General features: G+C 45.3%; 1 protein-coding gene and 1 long non-coding RNA gene across 3 annotated transcripts in view; one reads left to right on the top strand and one right to left on the bottom strand.

Moving 5' to 3' along the window:
- The window catches only part of LOC138751137 (uncharacterized), a 40523-nt gene extending 16844 nt beyond the window's left edge, over window positions 1–23679 (bottom strand). The window contains exons 1-2 of the long non-coding RNA XR_011349746.1: window positions 23625–23679; window positions 21724–21848 (exon numbers count right to left, since the gene is read on the bottom strand). This is a non-coding gene — a long non-coding RNA (uncharacterized lncRNA). The remainder of the gene's footprint in view (window positions 1–21723; window positions 21849–23624) is intronic.
- Window positions 1–25662, top strand: part of LOC138740630 (uncharacterized) — a 151809-nt gene extending 126147 nt beyond the window's left edge. For both annotated transcript variants that reach the window (XR_011343091.1, XR_011343088.1), the window contains exon 3: window positions 25217–25662. The gene's annotated coding sequence lies outside the window, so the exon portion shown is untranslated. The remainder of the gene's footprint in view (window positions 1–25216) is intronic.
- The last annotated feature ends 423 nt before the right edge of the window (window positions 25663–26085 follow it).

Raw genomic sequence — 26085 nt, forward strand, 5'->3', positions numbered from 1 at the left:
AGACTGACCTTTCTTAAGATCCGGCAAAGACCGTGAATTCTAAGGCCTCTCTCTCATCATCAAAAAATCAAGAATTAAAGTTACCATTGAAAACTTTCAACACCGCTGGGAATCGAAAAGCAAATTTATAACCTTTCTGCCAAAGAATCACCTTTGCAGGGTTAAATTCTTTAAGCTGTTTAATAACATTCTGACTTAAGTCCGCATAAAATAAAACCCTTCTATTCTGAACCATCAATGGGCCTCCATGTTCTTTCTCATTCTGTACTGCCAGTCGTCAAATTAATTCCCTATCTTGATATCGCAGGCATCGAATCAAAACCAATCGGGGTTGCTGACCAGGCATTGTTTAACATCTTAAGGCTCTATGTACTCTATCCAATTCCAACCCCTTGGAAAACATTTCAGCACCCAACACCTTTGGTATCCATTCATGAAAAAAATTCACTGGATCTGATCCTTCAAACTCTTCTGGTAGTCCGACAATCTTCCCATTATCCCTAAGGCTCGGATTCTCCAGGGTATAAATTTTTTTCAATATATTTTCCTTCTCAACTCTCTATCCTATAAAAAAATAAGATACACGTTGACATAAAATATTCATTGAACATTTTAAGTCAACGATCAATTCCAGGAATAGAAGAAAAAAAATTATTGCTTCCTTTGCTGACCCATCGAAGTCTCTCAGGAATATATTAAAGTAGATTAAAAGATCATTATTTTCAAGGTGATGAAATTCCAATCAAGTAGAGATTTTTTTTGTGAGGAAAACGTTGAGAGATAGGTTCAGCTTTACAGGAATGAATCATTTACATTTCTAGTTGTTCCAAAATAAAAAATTTAAATGAGTTCCAGGGTGTGTAATATCATCCCTCGTACATTATCAGATTCTACTGATTTCATTTAATTCCCTGGTAAATTGGGGAATGTAGTTCTGAAGGAAAGCAACACCATTCAGTAATACTTGATTTGTCTGCCTTGACGTCCATAAACTTTTATTCCCTGGAAAATCGTTCCTTGCACCTCAATTATGACAGCAGTTTTAATTTCAACTCTCTGGTTATGTCCTGTTCTTGACATTGGTTAGGGTACAATGTGGAGGCAGAATCAACTGTGATCTGTCTCAACAAGTTTTCATCCAACATAGTTAATGCTTGACAACAATCAGAATTCAAATGCACTCAGGAAAAGTGGAGACCGCTGTCCACAGTCATAGCTTAGATAGCCAATTGTCCTATGGTTCCCTGATTTAGATTTGCATGACAGAACTGCCTAGCACAGTTACATAGAACACTACAGCACAGAAAACAGGCCATTCATCCCTTCAAGTCTGTGCTGACCATCATTCTGCTCTCATTCCATAATCCTCCAGACTGCTCCCATCTAATTTATTCTTAAAATTCAAGCCTGCATTTACCACATCAGATGGCAGCTCATTCCACACGCCCACCACTCTCTGAGTGAAGAACTTCCCCCTAACGTTTCCCCTAAACATTTCACCTTTCAGCTTAAAACTATGACCTCTCGTAATGATCTCCCCCAATCTAAGTGGAAAAAAGCCTACTTGCATCCACTCTGTCTATACATCTCATAACCTTGTAACCCTCTATCAAGTCTCCCCTTCATTCTCCTTCATTCCAAGGAGTAAAATCCTAGCTTGTTTAATCTTTCCCTGTAACTCAACTCTTGAACCCATTCGCAAGGGGAGTATGTGAGCTACTTGGAACATATGGGTGTGTCAGAAAATGTGATGCCCGCAAAACTGCTCAGTGAATCTTTGACAGACGATGAAACCATGCAGAAAATGCCCCACCCACTAAAGTGCTAAGAATATATTTGTTCAACAGAAAAGCTGGACATTCATAAACTAAACAGAACTCATTTTAAAAAAGACAAAAATGTTTTTAGTAAAAGTAAATAAACCTTCCAATGTACAATCGATTAAATAATTAAAACATTACAACAAACATAATTAATTAAAATGCAACTTATTTAGCCTTATCTATATTTCTTCCCACTCTTTCTCCTGCATGGACACAATTCCATTCTGCCAGTTCCAATGTCTTTGCTGTTCCTCCTCTACATACAGGTACGTCTGAGATGGCTTTCTTCTTCTTAAAGGTGACTTTCCCTCTCCCATAATAATTATAGAGTCCTTGGCCCTCTCATCCACTTCCCACACTTCTGCTCTTACTCACTCTCCTCCTGGACAGAGCCCTCCTAATCCTCCATTTCTCACCTTCACAACTTCTGCCACCTTCAATGTGATGCATCACCAGCATTCCCAGCACATTCCCTAATCTGATTTTCCATCTCCATCAACCATGCCTCTTCTCATGTGGCTTTCACATGGGAGATGCTAAACTTGTTCTTCCCTTCCCACCATCTAGGGACCCAAATAAACCTTCTGTATGAATCAGTGATTCATTTGTACTTCTTTCAATTTAGTGTAGGGTATTCAGTACTTGTGACGTGGTCTCCTCCAAGTGGAGAAACCTAATACAAACTTTTGCAGGGACAACTCATTGCTCATCAAACTTTGGTTGCTCCATCCCACATCCTCCCACTGAACTAACTTTTTGTTCTAATGAGGCCCAATTCATCTTCCATTTTGAAACTTGTTGAAATTAATTTTGTTTGGAAATTTGTATTTTCACGTAATTGATTGATTTTGTCTTTCTATTTCAGAATTGGTCAGTTCTGCTTTACAACATTCATCTGTAATATTGACTTAGACTCTCTCTCTCTCACACACACTGATACGCTCTATTAATGACCCCAAATACAGAGGGAGACAATAGGCTTTAATACACTTTAGATTGTAGCTGGCCCGACTCCATGTGCTCGAATGAATGGATAGAGGGGTGGGAGGTCAACCTTTATGGTCAAGTTGCAAGGGGAGGAGCTACTGGGGAGTGAGTCATCAGTGGGTGGGTCAGCCACTCATATACAGCAGTATATACATATCAGCACATTCACCCCCTCTTTAAAGAACAAAACCCCGCCGGGTTAAAGTCCTCTGTTCTGCTGGTGGTGTACTGGTTGTGTGTCTTGAGGCTGGTGGGGGGGGGGGGGCGCAGGTACACTGTCTCTGTAGGTGGTGGGGCTCGGTTGTCTGTGGGGGAAGTCGTGGTGGTCGGAGCAGCTGGAAGTGGGTCTAGGGTGCACAGTATGGATGCCCAGGACATGTCGCTAACCTGCACCGAGCCCCTGTGGGAGGCGATGTGTGTGTAGGTGGTGGCTGGGGTGGGGGGGGTGGATGTGTGTCTCCGGAATGTACCAGGTCCTGGATGGGGACTGTGTCCTTGTGGCCGACAGGGTACAGCACGTAGGTGTATTGAGTGTTAGCGTGTAGGAGCTGCATCGCTTCGACCAACGGGTCGGTCTTGGGTGTTTCCTCAGCAGGATGGGTCCCGGAGATGAGGGCCAGGGTGGCAGTGTGGTTACAGTTGCTGACCTCCTGGGGAAGGAAACATGCATTCATGGGGAGTCATATTGGCAGCAGTGCATAGGAGCGATAGAATGGCATGGAGTGCCTCTGGCAGGACTTCCTGACAGTGAGACACCACTAGGCTTTTTGACTTGAGGGCCAGGAGGACTGTCTTCCAAACGGTGATGTTTTCTCTCTCCACCTGGCTGTTCCCCCCTGGGGTTGTAGCTTGAGGTCTTACTAGTGGCTATGACTCTGGCCAACAGGTACTGCCGCTCCTAGTCGCTCATGAAGGAGGACCCCGATCACTATGGGTATAGTTCGGGTACCCGAAAAGGGTGAATATGCTGCTGGACAAGGGCAGAGGTCCGTTGAAATTGACACTGAGTCATTCAAAGGGGTGTGTGGCTTTGATGAGGTGTGCCTTGTCGGGCCTGAAAACTGCGATTTTCAGGCCCAACAACATTGCATGCAGACTCAACATTGTCTGGTCAGAGACCCGACATTCTCGATGGAGTATAGGAGGTTCCAAGCTTTTATGAACTGGAACAACCTCGTGTCCCCTGGGTGCCAGAGGTTGTTGAGGAGGGACTGGAGGCAGCCAAGATGCATGCTGGTGCATGTTCCCCGGGATAGGGCATCTTGGGGGGGGGGGTCATTGAGCTTGTCTGGCTGGTACAGATGACCATAGTTGTAGGTGGAGAGCTCGATTCTCCACCTCAGGATTTTATAATTCTTGATTTTACCCCACAGTTTAGTGTTGAACATAAAGACCATGGCTCATTGGTCCATCAGCAGGGTTAAATCTTTTCCCAGCCAGGTACTGTCTCAACGATCACCTGTTCCTCCTTGACAGAGGATTGCCATGTCTTGGGGCCATGGAGGGTGTGGGAAAAAAATGCTACTGCCTACCTGCCTGGTTGAGAATGGCAGCCAGTGCAAAGTCCGAGGCATCGCTTTCCACCTGGAATGGGATGGATTTATTCATTTATTCAAATGAATGCACCCCGGGTTTCTGCCGATAAGGGGAAGTTTGTGGATCTTACCAGGGGGTAGACTTCATCGGCATAATTGGGCACCAATTGGGTATAGTTGGAAAAGAACCCCAAGCACCTTTTCAGTGTCTTGAGATTGTGTGGGACTGGGAGCTCCATGAGAGGATGGATGTGGTCGGGGTCGGGGGCAATGATACCATGTGCCACGACACACCCGAGGAGGGCCAGGCAAGTTATGCTAAACACACACTTCTCCTTGTTGTAAGTCAAATTGAGGGACTTGGACGTGCGGAGGAATTTAGCAAGGTTGGTGTCGTAGTCCTGCTGGTCATGGCCGTAGATGGTGACATTGTCCTGCTAGGGGAAAGTGGCTGTCAGTTTATATCTGTCTACCATCCGATCCATCTCCCTCTGGAACACTGAGATGCTGTTAGTGATGGCGAATGGCACCCTAAGGAAGTGGTGGAGCCTGCCATCTGCTTTGAATGTGGTATATTGTCAGTCCCCTGGGAAAAGGGAGAGTTGGTGGTATGCCAACTTCAGGTCAATAGTGGAGAATACCCTATACTGGGTGATCTTATTGACCATGTCGGTGATCTGGGGGAGGGGCTAAGTGTCAAGCTGCGTGAATCGGTTGATCGTCTGATTATAGTTGATCACCATTTGGGGCTTACACCCACCTCTGACCACCAAAACTTAGGCTCTCCATGGGCTGGAACTGTGGGTTATGATTCCTTCCACCTGAAGTTGCTGCACCTCGGACTTTATAAATGCCCTGTCCTCAACGCTATAGTGCCTGCTCTTTGTTGCAATGGGGCTTGCAGTCTAGGGTCAGGTTCTCAAATAATGATGGAAAGAGTATGTGGAGGGTGGAGAGGTCACAGGTGGAGGCTGGCAGTGAGTCAGTGGAGGGGGGGTTGTATACTGTTATGGGCGGTTGTGGTCCTCCGAATGCCATTGTGACACTCCTGAACCGGGTCTGGAAGTTGAGATCCAGAAGGATTGGAGCGCAGAACGGTGGCATCACAAGGAAATGAAAGTTATCATAATGTTCGCCCCCTACCATTAACGACGCTAAACAATACCCAAGGATTGGTTCTTTGTGGCCAAAGAGATGGTGCCGGTCATAGGTCTAACAAAGAGAGAGAGTTTATGAGCAGTGTCCGGGTGGATGAAGCTCTCCGTGCTCTCACTGTCAAACAGCCATTTTGTTCTTTTCCCATTTACCTCAATCTCCATCATAGAGTGGGCGATCAGGTGAAGACTGCCTTGGTTCAGTATCAGAGAGGCCAGGATTGGATCGTTGTTGCTGTCAGAGGGGGGGCCCGGTCAGTAAGATGGCAGCCCCCATGTTGACCACATGGTTGTATTAAGCGATGAGGAGGAAGGCGGTGGAAGTGATGGCGTCCAAGAAGGTGGAAGAGACGTTGAGTAAGATGGCAACTCCTGGGTTGTGCATGCTGACAAGCTATTCAGGACCAGAAACAGCATCAGGGTCGATGGCCCACTCCCAGGGGTGCACACAGTGCTACTCAGGTGAGTTTTGATTTACAGATGCACTGGTAATGTCCTTTCTTCCCGCATCCCAAACAAATGGCTTCCTTTGCCAGGCAGAGTCATCGGGGGTGCTTTACCTGGCCACAGAATTGGCACTTCAGGTGTCCAATCGCGGTGGCAGAGTCCTGGCCAGCTTGCAGGGAGGCAGTCAGTGATGACGGGTCTCAAAATGACAGCGCCCACAGCCCACACATGGAGTGCCCATTCTTACTGGCAGCGATTGCTTTGGTGTTGCGCTGGGCAGAATTGAGAGTCCTAGCAAGTTGGAAGGCTCTGTTCAGAAGCAGTTTGTCCTCAAGCAGGTGCTGATGGATGTAGTCAGACCTCACACCAGACACACAGGCATCCCGGACCAACACCTCCACACAATGGGCTGCAGGTACAGGGGCTGACACAATGCTCCAGTAGTCTCTCCCCAGGTTGTACAGGACCTGAAGGAACTCATTCATAGACTCACCAGGCTGCTGTTTCCTGGAGGCCAGCACATATCGTGAGTACACCTCGTTCACCCGGGGTTGGTAGAGGTTGCGGAGTTCAGCCATGGCCTCTGGATAGGTCATGCAATTCCTGATCACCTGCTACGCTTTATGGCCCACTCACACTTGTAGGACTTTGAGTCTCTTCTCCTCTAAGTCCACCATGCCTGCTGTGACTTCCAGAAGGTTTGGGAAACAGGCGATCCACTGCTTGTACTGCTCGGTAGCTCCAGGCATCTGTGGATCGGTGTCTAGCCTGTTGGGTCTCTGCAGCTTGTCCATCCCATGTGGAAAATTAATATGTATTAAATTGATATGCTCTATCAATGACTCTAAAGACTGAGAGATAGAGACGATAGGCTGTAGCTGGCCCAACTCCATGTGTTCAAATGAATGGATGGGGGGTGGGGGAGGGAGTTCAACCTTTATGGCCAGGTCACAAGGGGAGGAGCTACTGGGGAATGAGTCATGAGTGGACAGGCCAGCACTCATACACAGCACAATATATTCAACTCTCTCACACAAGCACACACACACCCTCACCACCACGCAGCCCCCCGACCAGCTGTGCATTTCCTACAGCTCTGCCCTTCACAGATTTTACACAATCTTTGTTTGTACTCTCTTTACCTAACTATCCTCATTTCTATTCATTTTCAATGGGAAATTCTAAGAATATGTTATCACAAGTTATTATCTTTTGCCTATTTTGGAGGAGTGGGGATTTATTTGGAAAGAGCAGGTTGATGGGCCAGAGGATTATGACGTTTAGCCAAACACTGAGGAAAGGCCAAGTTTCCTTCTGCTCTCATGTCAATGCAGTTCGTTCAGGAGGTATTTACTCCAAGGAACTTAAAGCTATCTGTGATCTGGAGGAACGTAATGGGTGAAGCAGCTTCAGTGGGAGAAAAAGAACATTTTGATCTGAAACTCTTCATTCAGACAGTGATTGTGACATGCAGCAAGAAAGAAACTGACCTTCAGTGCTCTTAGGTAAACCTGAGCAGCTCTGATCTCGTTCCCTGCACTATTACCATACAATAATATACACAGGGAACTTGGTGCCCAGGACACCTTCTTTGGAAGAAATGACATGGAAATACCACCAGAACAGAGCTTATAGCAATGGCTCTCACTGAGAAGGCACCCTAAGCCCCCAATCTCAGCACTGAGTAGGAACATCATTTGGCTTGGAGTGGCCATCACCAGCTCTCATAGGTAGCCTCTCCACATTAGGATCCATTGCTGGTGCAAGAACACGTGGAGAAGAGTTACCTACCATGGCAGGAAGTTTAAAAAAAAATGTATAGAGTTCTATTTGCCTTGCAAATGTTTGGGCTGGTGGGCCAGAGTACAAAAAGAAATCAACCCTCTGCAGTGTCACACTGAGAGGGTATCCACCCTCTGCAGTGTCACACTGAGTGGGTATCCACCCTCTGCAGTGTCACACTGAGAGGGTATCCACACTCTGCAGTGTCAAACTGAGTGGGTATCCACCCTCTGCAGTGTCACACTGAGAGGGTATCCACCCTCTGCAGTGTCACACTGAGTGGGTATCCACCCTCTGCAGTGTCACACTGAGTGGGTATCCACCCTCTGCAGTGTCACACTGAGTGGGTATCCACCCTCTGCAGTGTCACACTGAGAGGGTATCCACCCTCTGCAGTGTCACACTGAGTGGGTATCCACCCTCTGCAGTGTCACACTGAGAGGGTATCCACCCTCTGCAGTGTCACACTGAGTGGGTATCCACCCTCTGCAGTGTCACACTGAGTGGGTATCCACCCTCTGCAGTGTCACACTGAGTGGGTATCCACCCTCTGCAGTGTCACACTGAGTGGGTATCCACCCTCTGCAGTGTCACACTGAGTGGGTATCCACTCCCTGCAGTGTCACACTGAGTGGGTATCCACCCTCTGCAGTGTCACACTGCGTGGGTATCCACCCTCTGCAGTGTCACACTGCGTGGGTATCCACCCTCTGCAGTGACACACTGCGTGGGTATCCACCCTCTGCAGTGTCACACTGCGTGGGTATCCACCCTCTGCAGTGACACACTGCGTGGGTATCCACCCTCTGCAGTGTCACACTGCGTGGGTATCCACCCTCTGCAGTGACACACTGCGTGGGTATCCACCCTCTGCAGTGTCACACTGCGTGGGTATCCACCCTCTGCAGTGACACACTGCGTGGGTATCCACCCTCTGCAGTGTCACACTGCGTGGGTATCCACCCTCTGCAGTGTCACACTGCGTGGGTATCCACCCTCTGCAGTGTCACACTGAGAGGGTATCCACCCTCTGCAGTGTCACACTGAGTGGGTATCCACCCTCTGCAGTGTCACACTGAGTGGGTATCCACCCTCTGCAGTGTCACACTGAGTGGGTATCCACCCTCTGCAGTGTCACACTGAGAGGGTATCCACCCTCTGCAGTGTCACACTGAGTGGGTATCCACCCTCTGCAGTGTCACACTGAGTGGGTATCCACCCTCTGCAGTGTCACACTGAGTGGGTATCCACCCTCTGCAGTGTCACACTGAGTGGGTATCCACTCCCTGCAGTGTCACACTGAGTGGGTATCCACTCCCTGCAGTGTCACACTGAGTGGGTATCCACCCTCTGCAGTGACACACTGCGTGGGTATCCACCCTCTGCAGTGTCACACTGCGTGGGTATCCACCCTCTGCAGTGTCACACTGCGTGGGTATCCACCCTCTGCAGTGTCACACTGCGTGGGTATCCACCCTCTGCAGTGACACACTGCGTGGGTATCCACCCTCTGCAGTGTCACACTGCGTGGGTATCCACCCTCTGCAGTGACACACTGCGTGGGTATCCACCCTCTGCAGTGTCACACTGCGTGGGTATCCACCCTCTGCAGTGTCACACTGAGTGGGTATCCACCCTCTGCAGTGTCACACTGAGTGGGTATCCACTCCCTGCAGTGTCACACTGAGTGGGTATCCACCCCCTGCAGTGTCACACTGAGTGGGTATCCACCCTCTGCAGTGACACACTGCGTGGGTATCCACCCCCTGCAGTGTCACACTGCGTGGGTATCCACCCTCTGCAGTGTCACACTGAGTGGGTATCCACCCTCTGCAGTGTCACACTGAGTGGGTATCCACCCTCTGCAGTGTCACACTGAGAGGGTATCCACCCTCTGCAGTGTCACACTGAGTGGGTATCCACCCTCTGCAGTGTCACACTGAGTGGGTATCCACCCTCTGCAGTGTCACACTGAGTGGGTATCCACCCTCTGCAGTGTCACACTGAGTGGGTATCCACTCCCTGCAGTGTCACACTGAGTGGTTATCCACTCCCTGCAGTGTCACACTGCGTGGGTATCCACCCTCTGCAGTGACACACTGCGTGGGTATCCACCCTCTGCAGTGTCACACTGCGTGGGTATCCACCCTCTGCAGTGACACACTGCGTGGGTATCCACCCTCTGCAGTGTCACACTGCGTGGGTATCCACCCTCTGCAGTGTCACACTGCGTGGGTATCCACCCTCTGCAGTGTCACACTGCGTGGGTATCCACCCTCTGCAGTGTCACACTGCGTGGGTATCCACCCTCTGCAGTGTCACACTGCGTGGGTATCCACCCTCTGCAGTGTCACACTGCGTGGGTATCCACCCTCTGCAGTGTCACACTGCGTGGGTATCCACCCTCTGCAGTGACACACTGCGTGGGTATCCACCCTCTGCAGTGTCACACTGAGTGGGTATCCACCCTCTGCTGTGTCACACTGAGTGGGTATCTACCCTCTGCAGTGTCACACTGAGTGGGTATCAGTGCATACTGTCCACAGCAGGTTGTGGAAGCCCAATCAGAAGAATCTTCTAGTCACCAACAAACCCTTCCCTTTTGCTTCCTGCCTCTGGGCCATTTTTGCATTCAGTTTGCCACTCACCTTCAGACACCATGAATCGTTACTTTATTCTTTACCAGCTTGCCATGCAGGACTTTGTCCAAAGCCTTGTAGACTACATCAGATTCACTGGTCTTGTTACCTACTCCAACAATTCATCAAGTTGGTCAGACTCCAAATTCCTTAACAAATCCATGTTGACGGCCTCTCATTAATCTGAGACGCACCTGTACGTAGAGCAGGAACAGTCCAGAACCAGAACCACATTTACTAACCACTTTCTTGTTTAATAACTTGCAAGTACAAACAGTGCCAGGAATACTTAGATTACACAATCTCTGTCAGCTTCATGCTCCACATGAGTCTAATGAGACAACATCCAGCTGACTTTCAATTGCTACATCAACCAATTTACTATAAAAGCACCTTTATATGAATTTAGACCAACAAGAACATCTGCAGATGCAGATTTATAGACAAGATGCTTTGTGCATGTATACTTGTACCTGGTTAGATCAGTAGCCTTCAATATCAATGCCTATTGAAAGAAAGACACCTAAACAGATCTTTATGAGGTAGATGCTTCTCCTCCATTAGGAAACATATTCCTCGTGTTATCAAATGTGCAATTTTTGGCTTACAGCCAGTTGAAGTCAACAATTCTCCCAAAAGCTATGAAATGTTTCTTGACATTTAAACACAATTTCAAATACATTTTCCCTTTATTTATCTGTGTGGTTACAACATTAAAAACTTAACAGCCCATGCATCTTCATCAAAATGATTTGCAAATTCAAATATATAGCCCTCAACAAATTAATACTTGAATTTAATATGATGATAATTTCAATTAAATACCATACATAGATTGTTCAAGTTACAATGCCTTCCTTGTATAACCCATAGATCAACAACTTCACATTAATATGAAGTCCTTTATTTTAAAAAAACTACCTTGAATTTTAGGCAAATCAAATGACCTATCTACTTAACATATTTCAAAAATTCAAGCTTTTGGCCATAAGGACATAAGAGCAGAAATAAGCTCCTCAGCTCATTGAGTTGACCCCATCATTTAAGCAGGAGCTGATCATTTTCCCTCTCAGCTCCACTGCCCAGCCTGCTCCCCATAACCTTTGATGCCCTGACTTAGCAACAACCCATCAATCTCTCCCTTAAATATATCCAATGACCTGGCCTCTACAACCTCCTGTGGCAACAAATTTGCACAGATTCACCACCCTCTGGCTAAAGAAATTCTTGCACATCTCTGTTCTAAGAAGATACCCTTTAATCCTGAAAATGTGCCCTCTTGACCTAGACTCTCCCACCATGGGAGACAACCTTTCTATATCTACTCATTCCATGCCTTTCAACATTTGAAATGTTTCAATGAGATTCCCACCCCCCCCTCCTCATTCTCCTAAATACCATCAGCTACAGGGCAAGAGCTGTCAGAAGCTTCTCATAGCTTTTCTCATAGCTTTTCAAAAGCTTTTCATTCCCAGAAAAATCCATCTGAACCTCCTTTGAACCCTCTTCAACATCAGCACATCTTTTCTCAATCGAGGAGCCCAAAAATGCCCACTATACTCCAAGTCTCACCAGCACCTTATAAGCCCTGTCCCCTGTCTCCATGCTCTAATATTCTATTTCTATTGAAATGAATGCCACCATTGCTTTCCCCTTATTCAACACCAGATTAACATGCAAGTTTATCCTTAGGCTATCCTGCAGGAGGACGCTCAGGTATACTTTCAATATTGCATTTGGTCTGTCCATTCTCCTAATCTGCTTAAGTCTTTCTGCGGCTTCCCAGTTTCCTCAGTGTACCACCAATCAACCACAATCAGACAAAGAGTCATCATTAATAGGCTTTAATCACCTTCAAGTGACTGCACAGCTTGCATGTTGCTGGCCTGGTTCCAAGGCAGGTACTGAGGGAGGGTTTGGGTGTGATAGCCTTTATAGGGATATATGGGAGGGAGGAGTCACAGGTTCAGGAGGTGGGCTAGCCCCCACCACCCCCTCACACACACACACACACACACATACACACACACACACACACACACACACACACACACACACACACACACACACACACAGTGGTAGCACCACATTAACCCCTCCTTTTAAAACAAAGTCCGGCAGGGTGTTGTGGTTTAATGTTCGTTGAAGTTCCAAAGACCCTTACAGATTCACCCTGTCCAGTGATCTCATCTGTTGCTGTGATGGTTGCAGGGTCTGCTGCGGCATAGCTGTCGGTTCCCAGGTGGTGTCTTGTGCAACAGGCTCTGCCTCCAATGGTTGAGGGGGTGTTGGAGGTTGGGATGCAAATTCAGGCACTTATATGGGGCTGGTTGGTCAGGGATACCGATGGAGGGGATTGGCCAGTCAGTCAAGGGATCTTCTGCATGCTCTAGGTTCCGAATAGAGACTGTTATGTCTCTGAAGTTACTTGGGAGGCTTCTTAAATAACAGAGATGCAAGATTCAAATAACAGAAGAGAGTATACTTACTGATGTCTTCTACCATCTCAGGAAACTGTTCACACTCTCTATACATATGCATACGCCCCACAGTGGTGCAATACAGCTACTACAGCGAGAAGAGTGTATTCTTGTGCAGTTACCAAATAGTTCACATTATCCTGACTATATAATAGATAGTTTCCTGCCGACCATCCTGATACTCCACGTAGAGATATTGGGGCTTGGCATGGAAGAGGTGGACCCACTTGATCAGAGGGTCAGTTTTGTGGTGTCTGATGTGCCTTTGAAGCAGTACAGGCCCAGGGTTCATCAGTGGTGTGGTTCCGGATCCCGACTTCCTGGTGAAGGAAAGAGCTTTTCATCCAGTGTTGCATTTGTGGTCGTACAGAGAAGGGATATGGTAGCATGGAGCACATTGAGGAGGACGTCTTGCCACCAGGAAGTGGGCAGTCCTTTCAACTTCGGGCTAAGAGGATCGCCCTCCAAACTGTGGCATTTTCCCTCTCAACCTGTTTATTCCCCTGGGGGAATAATATAGCCTGTGATCCTGCTCATGGCTCTGCCCTTTGCCAACAGGTACTGGCGCAGCTCCTAGCTCAATTAACGAGGACCCCCGGTCGCTATAGATATAGCAGGGGTACTGTGTAGTGCTTTTATGACTGTGGCCATGGTCATATCCAGGCAGGAAATGGTGAAGGGAAAATGGGAGTGTTCATCCACAATGTTAATGTTATTGATGGACAGGACAGGTCCATCAAAGTACACGCTCAGTCCAAGTCCATGCTCAGCTGCTTGAAGGAGCGGGTGGCTTTGACAAGCTGGGTTTTGTCAGGCTGATAGAACTGGGGTTTGCACTCAGCGCAGACTGGGCAGTTGTGTGTCAACACACTTATGTCTTCAACCAAGTAGGGGAAGTTACAGGCTCTAACAAAGTGCGAGAGCATGGAGACTCCGGAGTGGCAGAGGTTGTTGTGGAGGATTTGGAGATGATCCAACTGTGCATTGGTGCAGGGGCCTGGGGACAGGGCATCAGGAAGCTTGTTGAGCTTCCTGGGCCAATACAAGATCTCATAGTTGTAGGTGGATAGCTCAATTCTCCACCTCAGGATCTTGTCATTCTTCATTTTTCCCCACTGTTTATGGTTAAGCATAAAAGCAGGGTGAATGGTTTTCCGGCCAGGTAGTGCATCCAGTGGTGCACAGGCTTCCACTACGGTCTGGGTCTCTTTCTCAAAAGCTGTGTGCTGGAACCTGGGGCCCTGGAGGGTTCTGGAAAAGAATGCCACGGGCTTGTCTGCCTGGTTGAGTATAGCGGCCACATCACTCTCCATCTGGAAGGGGATGGATTTATCTGCAGCGTGCATCACTGCCTCGGCGATGTCACCCTTGATGCTCATGAATGCCATTTGGGTTTCTGCCGATGGTAAAAGGTGGCCAATTTCACCAGGGGGTGGGCTTTGTCCACGTAATTGGGGACCTGCTGGGCATAATAGGAAAAGAAGCTCAAGCCCTTTTTCAGGGCCTTGAGGGTCTGGGGTAAGAGAGTTCTAACAGGGGGTGCATGTGGGCCGGGTCTGGCCCAATGATGTCATTCTCCACCACGCAGCCCAGGATAACCAGATTTGAAATCTAAAGACGCACTTCTTTTGGATATAGCTCAGACTGAGGCTTTTGGGCATCTTGAGAAACTTGTGGAGGTTGGTGTAATGATCCTGCTGGTCATGGCCACAAATGGTCACATGGGCCAGGTAGGGAAATGTGGCCTTGAATCATCGATGATGCGATCCATCTTCCTCTGAAAGACAGAGACCCCGCTGGTGACTTCGAAAGGGACGTAGAGGAAGTGGTAGAGGCAGCCATTCACCTTGAAGGCAGTGTATAGGCTGTCCTCACACTGGATTGGTAGTTGGTGGTTAGACAACAAGGTTGATAGTTGAGAAAACGTGGAACTGGGGGATCTTGTTGACCATATCAGCGATGCGGGGAAGTGGGTGGGCATCTAGCGGAGTGAAGCGGTTTATGGTCTGACTGTAGTGAATGACCATGTGCTGTTTCTCTCTGCTCTTTACTACCATAACTTGAGTTCTCTGTGTTGGGTCCTATGACTCCTTCTGCTAGGAGCCATTTGACCTCTGCTTTAATGAATGCTCTGTCCCTGGGGCTCTTAGTTGCTACCGGCTTGCAGTTGAGGGTGAGGTTCTTAAACATGGGCGGTGGTGGGACCCAGAGAGTTCAGGGGGGATAGAGTCGGCCGGTTCAGAAGTTTGATGTTGCAGACTGAGAGGGGGCCGTTGAACTGCATTCAGATGCTCTGTAGCTGACACTGGAAGTCCAGTCCCAGTATGACCGGCATGATCAGTTCCTGTACTCTGTGCCCCGCATAGTCAGCGTCATGGTGCACCAGCCACTGATCTTGGCTGAGTGGGATTTGGAGGCCATGGAGACCTTACATTGCATCAGCGTTATAACGAGGGAGTATTGGTTTACAATACCTGGGCAGATGAAACTCTCAGTGCTTCCTGTGTCAAAGAAACTGTTCGTAGGCTGGCCATTTACCTCGACGCTCATCATGGCTTTGACCATTTGATGCGGGGTCTCTTGGTCAAGGACGATGGAGGCAAGCATTTTGTCGCTGTTCAAGTCGCTACTGTGTTGGTTCTGGGGCACTCGCCAAGATGGCTGCCCCACGTCATGCATTCAGTGCAGTCTCTTGCATTGGGAGTGGTGCCACCCTGGCTTGTCGTCCCCAGAGCCCTGTCGATCTGTCCCTGGTCACCAGAAGTGACGCCTGAGGTGATACTACAATGGGGTGGTCCAAGATGGTGACAGTGTTGGTCACATGCGGCGCTTCTGGGGGAAGGTTGGGACCTACACACTTTCACATAGTGCCCTTTCTTCCCGCAAGTGGAGCATGTGGCGCTTCGGGCTGGGAAGCTCTTCCGGGGGTTCTTCCTGTGTCCGCAGAAGTAGCACTTCTGGCACTCAATGGCAGGGGTAGTGACATGGGACACTGCACCTCAAGATGGCAGCATCTGTGTCCCCCACATGGTAGCCTCATTACCTGAGGAGAATGCTTCGGTGCTTTTCTGCACAGTCTCCAGCGATTTAGCTAAGTCCACTACTTCCTGCAGGCTCCGATCATCTTTTTCCAGGAGTCTCTGTCTGACGTAGCCAGTGCTGAACTCAGCTGCACACACATCCCGTATTAGGCCTTCAAAGTGGGCAGCCGCAGAGACTTCTCGGTAGTCGCAGGCTTGCCCCAGGTGCCACTATGCTCCCATATACTCATCAACCGATTCACCTGGCACTTGTTTTCGGCTGCCCAGGAGGAATCATTTGTATACGCCATTCATCAGGGCCTGGTACTACTTCGGCAGGAACCCCATCATTTCAGAGTAAATACTTAGTCCCTTATCGCTTGGAAAACCCAGTGGCCGACTTGAGTGATGAGCACTTCCCTCGTCTTCTTCACTCTACACCTCGTTGTGCCTCATGAAAACATTGTGTCAGTGCACCACGGGCCAAATTTAGTCAAAGCCTCTGAATCCTTGGGGTAATTGTCTAATCTATCCACCTGCACTACCTTGTCCATAGTCTAAAATTAAGGTGATTAACTTGTGCTACCAATAAACCACAATCAGACAGAGAATTGTAATAGGCTTTCCATGTTGCTGGCCTGGTTCCAAGGCAGGTACTGAGGGAGGGATTTGATATCTGGGAGGGAGGAGTCACAGGTTCAGGGGGTGGGCCAGCCACATATATATACACATCTATACACGTAGTGGTAGCACCACACTCAGCACTACCTGTTCCTCCACCTACTTTTGTATCATCAGCCAACTTTGCCACAAAGCCATTCATTCCATAAAAAAACAAATCATTAAAAAGAACATAAAAAGAAATGGGCCCATTACTGACCACTAGCAACTGGCAGCCAGTCAGAATAGGATCCCTGTATTCTAACTCTCTGCTTCCTGTCAATCAGCTAAAACTCCACCCAGGCTAGTATGTTTCCTGTTTTACCATGGGCTCCTATCTTGTGAGGTTGCCTCATGTGCGGCAACTTGTCCAAGGCCTTCTGAAAATCTAAATACACAACATCCACTCCATCTCCCTTAACCAGATGACTTGGCACTTCAAAGAATTCCAATAACTTTGTCAAGCAAGAATTTCCCTGAAGGAAGCCATTGTCATGTGCCTCCAAGTACTCCGTAACTTCATCCTTGACAATCGACTCCAACATCTTCCCAACCACTGACAACGGGCTAACCCATCTATAAGTCCATTTTTGCTACCTCCTTCGCTGTTTGAATAGTGGGGTGAAAGTGCAATATTCCAGCCCTCTGGGACCATACCAGAATCCAATGATTCCAGAAAGATCATCGACAATAGGCAGTTTGAACATTTAACAGCAACAAAACTACATATCGATCTGCCATTGCATCATGCAAAGAAAAAAAATCCAGATCCTGAATTTAATTGCTGGAGCCTATTTAGAATTTTCCTCTCATTCTCATTTATAAAATGTTAATTCAAAGAACCAAGATCCAAGAAGAATTGATAAGCACGACTAAGATGCTATTAACATGACCATATCAATGTATTGGCCCTCTACAATCAATTGTGTTTCTATCAGATTTTTTAAATATTTAATGTACAAATTTCTTTGAAACATATCATTACCAGAGATTTTATAATTAAGGTGCATTCTGAAAAGGTCAGAAAGTTACTGTATTGGCATTATTTGCCACTGAGTTTTGCTGATTTATCAGAAAAGTGTATTGGAGTACAGAGATAGTGGTATCATGGAGTTTCCATCAAGACAAGACAAAACTATTTTATTTCAGCATATTTATAAATATTACAGATATTACCCAGACTGAAAACTTTTTAAAAATTTATATAACCATTACCTTCATTCACCAACAATCTTCTAGTGGGTTAACACAATTTAAATTCATCTTTCTCCCAATTTCCCTGGCATCTCACTCTGAACAGATACCCCAGGGTTAGACTTTAATATAGAAAGAGGGATGGGTGATAGTTTTTAAATTTAGACATGCAGCATGGTAACAGGACCTTCCAGCCCTTGAATCCATGCTGCCCAAAATACCGCAATTAACTTGCAACTCCTGTATGCTTTGAAGAGTGGGATGACACCCATGCAGAAGCGGGGAGAAGGTACAAACTCCTTCCTGACAGTGCTGGATTTGAACTTGTAATGCACTTCTCTAATGGCAATGCTAATCGTGGCTTACCGTGTTTATGTCAATGTATTCAATAACCCCAATTTTATTTCATCAAAATTGCTGCCTCAATACAGTAATCAAGAACAAACTAAAATATTACTAAGTTTGTGAAAGCTTAAAGTTAAAAAGGACTGGATATTTTTGCATATAATAATATGCTCAAAAGACTACCACAATAACATGAAGATTGCTGGAAAATATAGTAGTTGCCAACTTGTACACTAATTAAAATTCACTTCAGATAAATGAATATGTTTACAATGAGAGTCAAATCCCCTCATTCTCCCCATAGTATTAGAGGCAGAGCAATGGAGAGCAACGTGATTCCCCTGTAGTTTGAGCAGTCTGATTTCTCGCCTTTGTTTTTGTACAGGGTGATGATGTACAGGGGAACCACGTTGCTCTCCATTGCAGGCAAAATCTTCGCTAGGATTCTACTAAACAGAATAATACCTAGTGTCGCCGAGAATATTCTCCCAGAATCACAGTGCGGCTTTCGCGCAAACAGAGGAACCACTGACATGGTCTTTGCCCTCAGACAGCTCCAAGAAAAGTGCAGAGAACAAAACAAAGGACTCTACATCACCTTTGTTGACCTCACCAAAGCCTTCGACACCGTGAGCAGGAAAGGGCTTTGGCAAATACTAGAGCGCATCGGATGTCCCCCAAAGTTCCTCAACATGATTATCCAACTGCACGAAAACCAACAAGGTCGGGTCAGATACAGCAATGAGCTCTCTGAACCCTTCTCCATTAACAATGGCGTGAAGCAAGGCTGTGTTCTCGCACCAACCCTCTTTTCAATCTTCTTCAGCATGATGCTGAACCAAGCCATGAAAGACCCCAACAATGAAGACGCTGTTTACATCCGGTACCGCACGGATGGCAGTCTCTTCAATCTGAGGCGCCTGCAAGCTCACACCAAGACACAAGAGAAACTTGTCCGTGAACTACTCTTTGCAGATGATGCCGCTTTAGTTGCCCATTCAGAGCCAGCTCTTCAGCGCTTGACATCCTGCTTTGCGGAAACTGCCAAAATGTTTGGCCTGGAAGTCAGCCTGAAGAAAACTGAGGTCCTCCATCAGCCAGCTCCCCACCATGACTACCAGCCCCCCCACATCTCCATCGGGCACACAAAACTCAAAACGGTCAACCAGTTTACCTATCTCGGCTGCACCATTTCATCAGATGCAAGGATCGACAATGAGATAGACAACAGACTCGCCAAGGCAAATAGCGCCTTTGGAAGACTACACAAAAAAGTCTGGAAAAACAACCAACTGAAATACCTCACAAAGATAAGCGTATACAGAGCCGTTGTCATACCCACACTCCTGTTCGGCTCCAAATCATGGGTCCTCTACCGGCACCACCTACGGCTCCTAGAACGCTTCCACCAGCGTTGTCTCCGCTCCATCCTCAACATCCATTGGAGCGCTCACACCCCTAACGTCGAGGTACTCGAGATGGCAGAGGTCGACAGCATCGAGTCCACGCTGCTGAAGATCCAGCTGCGCTGGATGGGTCACGTCTCCAGAATGGAGGACCATCGCCTTCCCAAGATCGTATTATATGGCGAGCTCTCCACTGGCCACCGTGACAGAGGTGCACCAAAGAAAAGGTACAAGGACTGCCTAAAGAAATCTCTTGGTGCCTGCCACATTGACCACCCCCAGTGGGCTGATAACGCCTCAAACCGTGCATCTTGGCGCCTCACAGTTTGGCGGGCAGCAGCCTCCTTTGAAGAAGACCGCAGAGCCCACCTCACTGACAAAAGGCAAAGGAGGAAAAACCCAACACCCAACCCCAACCAACCAATTTTCCCTTGCAACCGCTGCAATCGTGTCTGCCTGTCCCGCATCGGACTGGTCAGCCACAAACGAGCCTGCAGCTGACGTGGACTTTTTTACCCCCTCCATAAATCTTCGTCCGCGAAGCCAAGCCAAAGAAGATTAGAGGCAGAACTGCCAGGTTGAGAATCATCTTCTTTCCATGGGCAGTGAGACTGCTAAGACTGATGAACTGCTATAACAACTCTCCAAGACTATTATTAATTAATAATATTTATTTTAAAATATGTATACAGCTAAGGTACTTGTCTGTTTAGGTGCTGGATGTGTGTTTTCATTGCTTTGCACTGTGAACCCAAGAACACTGTTTCATCGAGGTGTATTGGTACAATCAGATGATAAATAAACTTGAACAATAAACAAACCTGAGTAACATACAGTTGAACATTTTAATTTGTTTCAACTTATTTACAATAAGAATATAAATAGGAGCAGCAGTTAGTCATACCTCTCTGAGCCTGCTGCACCATTCATCAAGATCATGGCTAATATTTTACCTCATCACCATTTTCCTGGAGGATGCCCACATCCCCGATTTCCTTCACATCCAGAAATCTATTGATATCCACCTTCAAAGAAACAAAATCATTCTTCAAGGGTAGAGAATTCCAAAGGCTCGCCACTCTCTGCATGAAGAAATTTCTCCTCAGCACAGTCTTAAATGGTCTATGCCAATGGTTCTCAATGTTTGTCTTTCCCCTCACACACCACTTTAAGCAATCCCTATGCCATAGGTGATCTGTGATCAGTAAACGATTGCTTAAGGTGGTATGTGGGTGGAAAGAAAAAGTTTGAAAATCATTGTTTTAATTGTACCTCGTTGACTCGTTATGTGGACAGTTTCAGAACTCAAAAGGAAATGGGCCAATGACCATTTTTCTCCAGCAAAATATTTCAGTAACAAATGGGTCTAGAGCAGTGATTCTCAACCTTCCCTTCCCACTCACATTCTACCTTAATCAATCCCTTACTAATGACAGAGCACCAATGGCATAGGGATTACTTAAGGTGGGATGTGAGTGGAAAGGAAAAGGTTGAGAACCACTGAGCTATACAGTGGATCCACCACTCTTGAATTCCCACACAGTGCAGTCTTATCACTTCCTGAATCTTTAGGAAGCCTGGAACACAGCAACTTAGCCTGAAGGCCTCTGTGGAAGGAAAAGCAAGCAGAGTCCTTTCCACTTGGATGGAAAGCTTCAGAAGCCTTTCTGTTGTTGTGGCAAACTGGGAAATATGCATTAATCAGTTGCTTGAAATGGTTCATTGGTTATAAAGTTCAGTGTGGCAGTTACCTTTGATAACTCAACTGGCACAAGTGTACCTCTGACACAGAAAATCTTAGCTCTTTGATGAGCTGCAGTAGAGTCAAGTCCTTTCTCTCCCTTCTTCATCTCTGTGATAAGCAGATAAGCTTCTCTTGGTAACCAAATAACAAGTTTTAATTATGTTGGTTGGTCAGAAAAAATCTTTGCCAAACACAGAATATTATATTTGTGAAACAGCTATATACAATAGGCCAGTGCAGTATCAAAAAGGCTTCATGTAAATGCAATAAGACTTGCACTCAAGCTCTCTCATAATGAGAAGTAACAACGGAGTCACTTGATGGGGTTATAAGGAGACACAAGAGACTGTAGATGCTGCAATCAGGAAGAAACAATAATACAGGGTCTCAACCTGAAATGTCAACCATCCCCCTGTCTGCACAAATGCTGCTCAACCCACTTAGTCTTTCAGAAGTTCATTTTTTGCTGTATCTGTATGTCCTTTTTAAATAGGAATACCCTCTCACCATTTAACAAATAGTCCATTGTTTTGTGGTGTTCACATTCCATTCCATCTTCCATGTTCTCACTCAGCTTATCCCCTTCTTCCATCATCCTCCAACTCAGAATCCCACCAAGAATGCTTGGTGCTCTGGAGAATAAAAATTCCTTGCTATAAATGGGAGCATATTTTGTCTTAACTGTTGCTATGACAGAAGGGGGTGGGGTGGGGGAAAGACAGAGAAAGAAGGTTAATTGGGAAGGATTCCACAAATGTACAGTCAATTTTCCTTCAAATTAATGTTAATATCAAGAATGTTTTGCAGTCTTTTTCAGAGTGTTTTTAGTTGGTCTAGGCCATTATTTCTCAACTTTTGGACTGTGAACCATTGATAATAAGGCAATAGGGCTTTGAATAACATCACTGATATAATGAAAATGTGATATGTAGAACAAAGTTTACAAAACGTCTTCCCGTTAAAACAAAACACAAGTTCCGACAGTGGTCTGGGAAGAAACAAGTGTTCACCAGCCCCATACACCCTGACTCAATATTCATGGACTTAATATTAAGGGTCCGAGGTAAGCTAAGGATTACTTATGGTAATTTGTGGGTGAAAGAAAGGTAGAGAACCAAGGGTCTAGGCAATTCTTAGCACCCCAGCAAACTTAAAAATCTCCTCTATGTTCTCATTTGTCCATTTCCTTTTGTGTCGATCTGTTGCATTTAAAAATTAGCCCAATTGATGGGTGGAAAATTTTCGTGCAAGTGTCACTCTGAGACTGTTTTAAATGATGTGCAGCAATGGGGCATGACAACGTTTTTTCCATTCTGCATTTATGACAAGGTTCCCACACGTTTATGCCAAAGGAACTTGCAATAGATGAGATGCAATTTTCAGACTTTGTTACACTTAAGAGATTAAAACAAACTCAACAAAGAAGATTTTGTATATGAATCAAAGAATTAGAACTACAGATTTAGGGGCTTGGTGGGGAATTAAGACATTGGTGGGGAATTAAGACATTGAGAGAATATACAAAGATTTGCTGAGCAATGGATTAGAATTATGCGAGACTACATAATATTCTTTCTGTAATTAAATAATTCATTTACTTTCAGTTCATAACCAGATTAACCAAGGCTAAGGACTATAAAATGTGGTTTACTGTGGAGCAAAAATGTACTAAGTCACAAGTACCAGCAATATACAAAATGCAGAGAGCAGATTCTGAAATTACATCCTTTCAATACCTCATTTTGATTAAGAGAGTGCTGTTCTTGTGCTTTTACTATTAAGTGCTGAAAGGTATCAGTAATGAAAGCAATGGGAAAATCCAGAAAAGTATTAACCTTTTTGTTACTGGCCTTGAGCCACTAACATGCAGAAAAACCTTCAATCTTCAATTTCCATGGAGAATAATGGAAACTCAAATGATAGATGACAAATGTGCACATCACTTTGATGGTTTGGGCTTATGCACCTTCACAACCTCAGGCACTTATTAATAGGCTATGTTAACCATTAGAAAGAAGTCGGAGAACATAATGAGGAGTCCTTGCTGGAACCTGGTGCTGCCGAGTCTCCCACTGGATGAGGGGAACACAACAAAGAATTGATGGATTTTTTTTTGGTTTCCGGATCTCAAGATGACTGTCCAGTATCAGTGGAGGATAACATGACATTTGAATAGGTTAAGCAATGTGCACTTAAGTATTGCCAGTTATGCTATAACTGTAAAGGGGAAACTGTGCATCTACAACCTTAGAGAAAAATAACAGACTTGATCTGACAACCATATTTCTAAATACATGCATTTGAAAAACTCTACATGTAACATAATCACATGATAATATGCATGGGATTGTGCCACAGAACAGATTTTGACCATTTTCATTCAACTGTAGACTCTTAAAAGAACTGACCTGATGTAAAATGGAGCGAGACACTGACTAGCCACACATAATTGAAAACTGCTGCCTTAGGACACAGAATAACTTTTGCTTAATTCATGATGAAAACTCAAGTGAAACAAAAAAACCCACTATTTCAGAAAAAAATTCTTGATTCATCAGGAAGCATTACCCTCTGTTGAAACAGGCAACTAAAAGGTCAGAGAGAAAAATTCCCCTGTTTGCTTTTGTCAAGGGTTTTTGACTTGCTGAGATATTGAAGTCCTTTGGGGGAAGAAAGACTAAAACTTGCTGTCACTCTGAAGACAGTCATTTAAACAGCTGTCTGAAAATGTTTTTTAAAAAAAAGCATAAGGGACCTTATGAACTCCCTCAAACATGTTGGTGATATCAATTTGTTCTCATGTAAACATGCACAGAAGATTTGCTCTGTGAACCTTGGACTGAGCTACAAAATGCTGTACAATGCTGAACTTGAATTTAACTCTCCAAAGACTTTCCAATAATTTACTTATTCTCCATGCAAGTTGATAATCATTTAATGGTCAAAAGTTAAGCATGTTTCTACATAATGACAAACACCAGAAGGCCCACATTGTGGCATATTAGCACAGTTGAGAAGAGTGAAGAAAGTGAAGCAAATTTTAATTTTAAAATCTTGTTGGTACATTCTTGAGACTCCAAAAAGAACGAGTGAGATCTTCCACTGATGCTGAAGTTGCTTGCCACACACTAGAGTCACTTCTGGGTCATCTTCATTTGGGACGTCATCTCCCAATATACTATTAAGGCCTGGTCATAACCATATCCAAACAACTTCCCCCCCCCTCCCACCCCACTCCCCAAAAAAAGAAAGTAATTGAAATAACTCATTCTTACATTCTTCTGAATTTCATCTGGATAATCCCAATGTCAATGTGCATGGATAAATAAATCATGGAAACACTCAGCAGGTTAGAATGCTCTGATGAAGGATCTTCAACATGAAATATTAATTCTGGTCCTCTTTCTACAGCAGCTGCTTGATCATTTTCTGTTTCTATTGCATCAGTAGAAGTTGTTAATGTAATTGGGAAATTGAATGCATAGGCACTCTCATTCATTTTCATGAAATTTATTATTTTTAATGTTTTGTGCTCATAGCTTTCAGTTTTCTGAATTTTCTTATCACCAGTCACCCATTAATTATTTTAATATGCTTATGAATAACTTTTACAAATGGAATTATTTATGTAAATTCGAATCAATCAATATATTTTATTTCTCCTAGGGTGCACACTAGATATATAAGTATTATCCAGTCTTGTATCGCACAGAAAAAATGAATAAATAAGTTACATAATAGCAAAATAAGAAAATGTTTTAAGGTCAATGCCATTCTCGTATAAAAACAGAAAAGGCTGGAGAGACACTCTGAGGTCAAATAGTCACTGTGGTCAGAGAACAGAGCTATTCTTGCATTATTCAAGTCTCTAAGAGATTAGAATGGTAGTGCATGGTTGGCAGAGATGTACTTTAAGGTAATTATAAGATGAAATTATTCTAGATTATTGCTTATTACCTAACATTATAATTCATAACCTCTTGTGTCTATCTTTTCACAGATAAATTTTCTCCAGAGCTGATCCAACCTACTTTTACTGGTTGTCTTTGTATGGACCCCAGTGTGAGTGTTTCAATCGTTGTCCAGACAAAGCACAAATTGGAAGTTTACTTGTCACATTATACCTGGTACAGTGAGAAGAGTTCGTCCGTGAGCTGTCCAGCAGACCCACTCTAACATAGATACAGATGAAGAAAACACCAAGCAAGAGCACAATTACAGTATTGAATTTGATTCCACTTAAAGAAAAAAAATCAAACCTCCATATAAACGTCCCACCAAGAGGGTCAAATGTTTGTTGCTAATCAGCAACCAAATAAAAACCGAAAATTATGAATCACTCAGCAAGTTAAGCTGCATCATTTGGGAAAGAAACAGAGAAGCTCAAGAACTGCCGATAGCAAACAATTAACTGCTGGAGGGACTCAGTGGGCCAGGCAGTGTGCATGGGCAGTAATGGTTGGTCAATGTTTCAGGTTGGGACCTTTGTGATGTTTACTTAGGAAAGACAAATTGTTTCTCAACCTTTTTCTTTCCGCTCACACTCCACTTTAGGTATTCCCTGTGCCATCGGTGCTCTGTGATTAGTAAGGGATTGTTTAAGGTGGTATGTGAGTCAGAAGGGAAGGTTGAGAACCATTGTTTTAATTGTACCTTAATCGACTTTTTATGTCCATGGTTTCAGAATGGCCAATGACCATTTTTCTCCAGCAAACTATTTCAGTAACAATTGGGTCCAGAGCAGTGATTCTCAACCTTCCCTTCCCACCCACAGATCACCTTAAGCAATCCCTTACTAATCACAGAGCACCGATGGCAGAGGGAACCACTGGAGTAGATGTTACAGTTCAAGGACTTTTCATTAGAATG

Source organism: Narcine bancroftii, chromosome 1 (genome assembly GCF_036971445.1).
Source record: "Narcine bancroftii isolate sNarBan1 chromosome 1, sNarBan1.hap1, whole genome shotgun sequence".
NCBI classification, from domain to species: Eukaryota; Metazoa; Chordata; class Chondrichthyes; order Torpediniformes; family Narcinidae; genus Narcine; species Narcine bancroftii.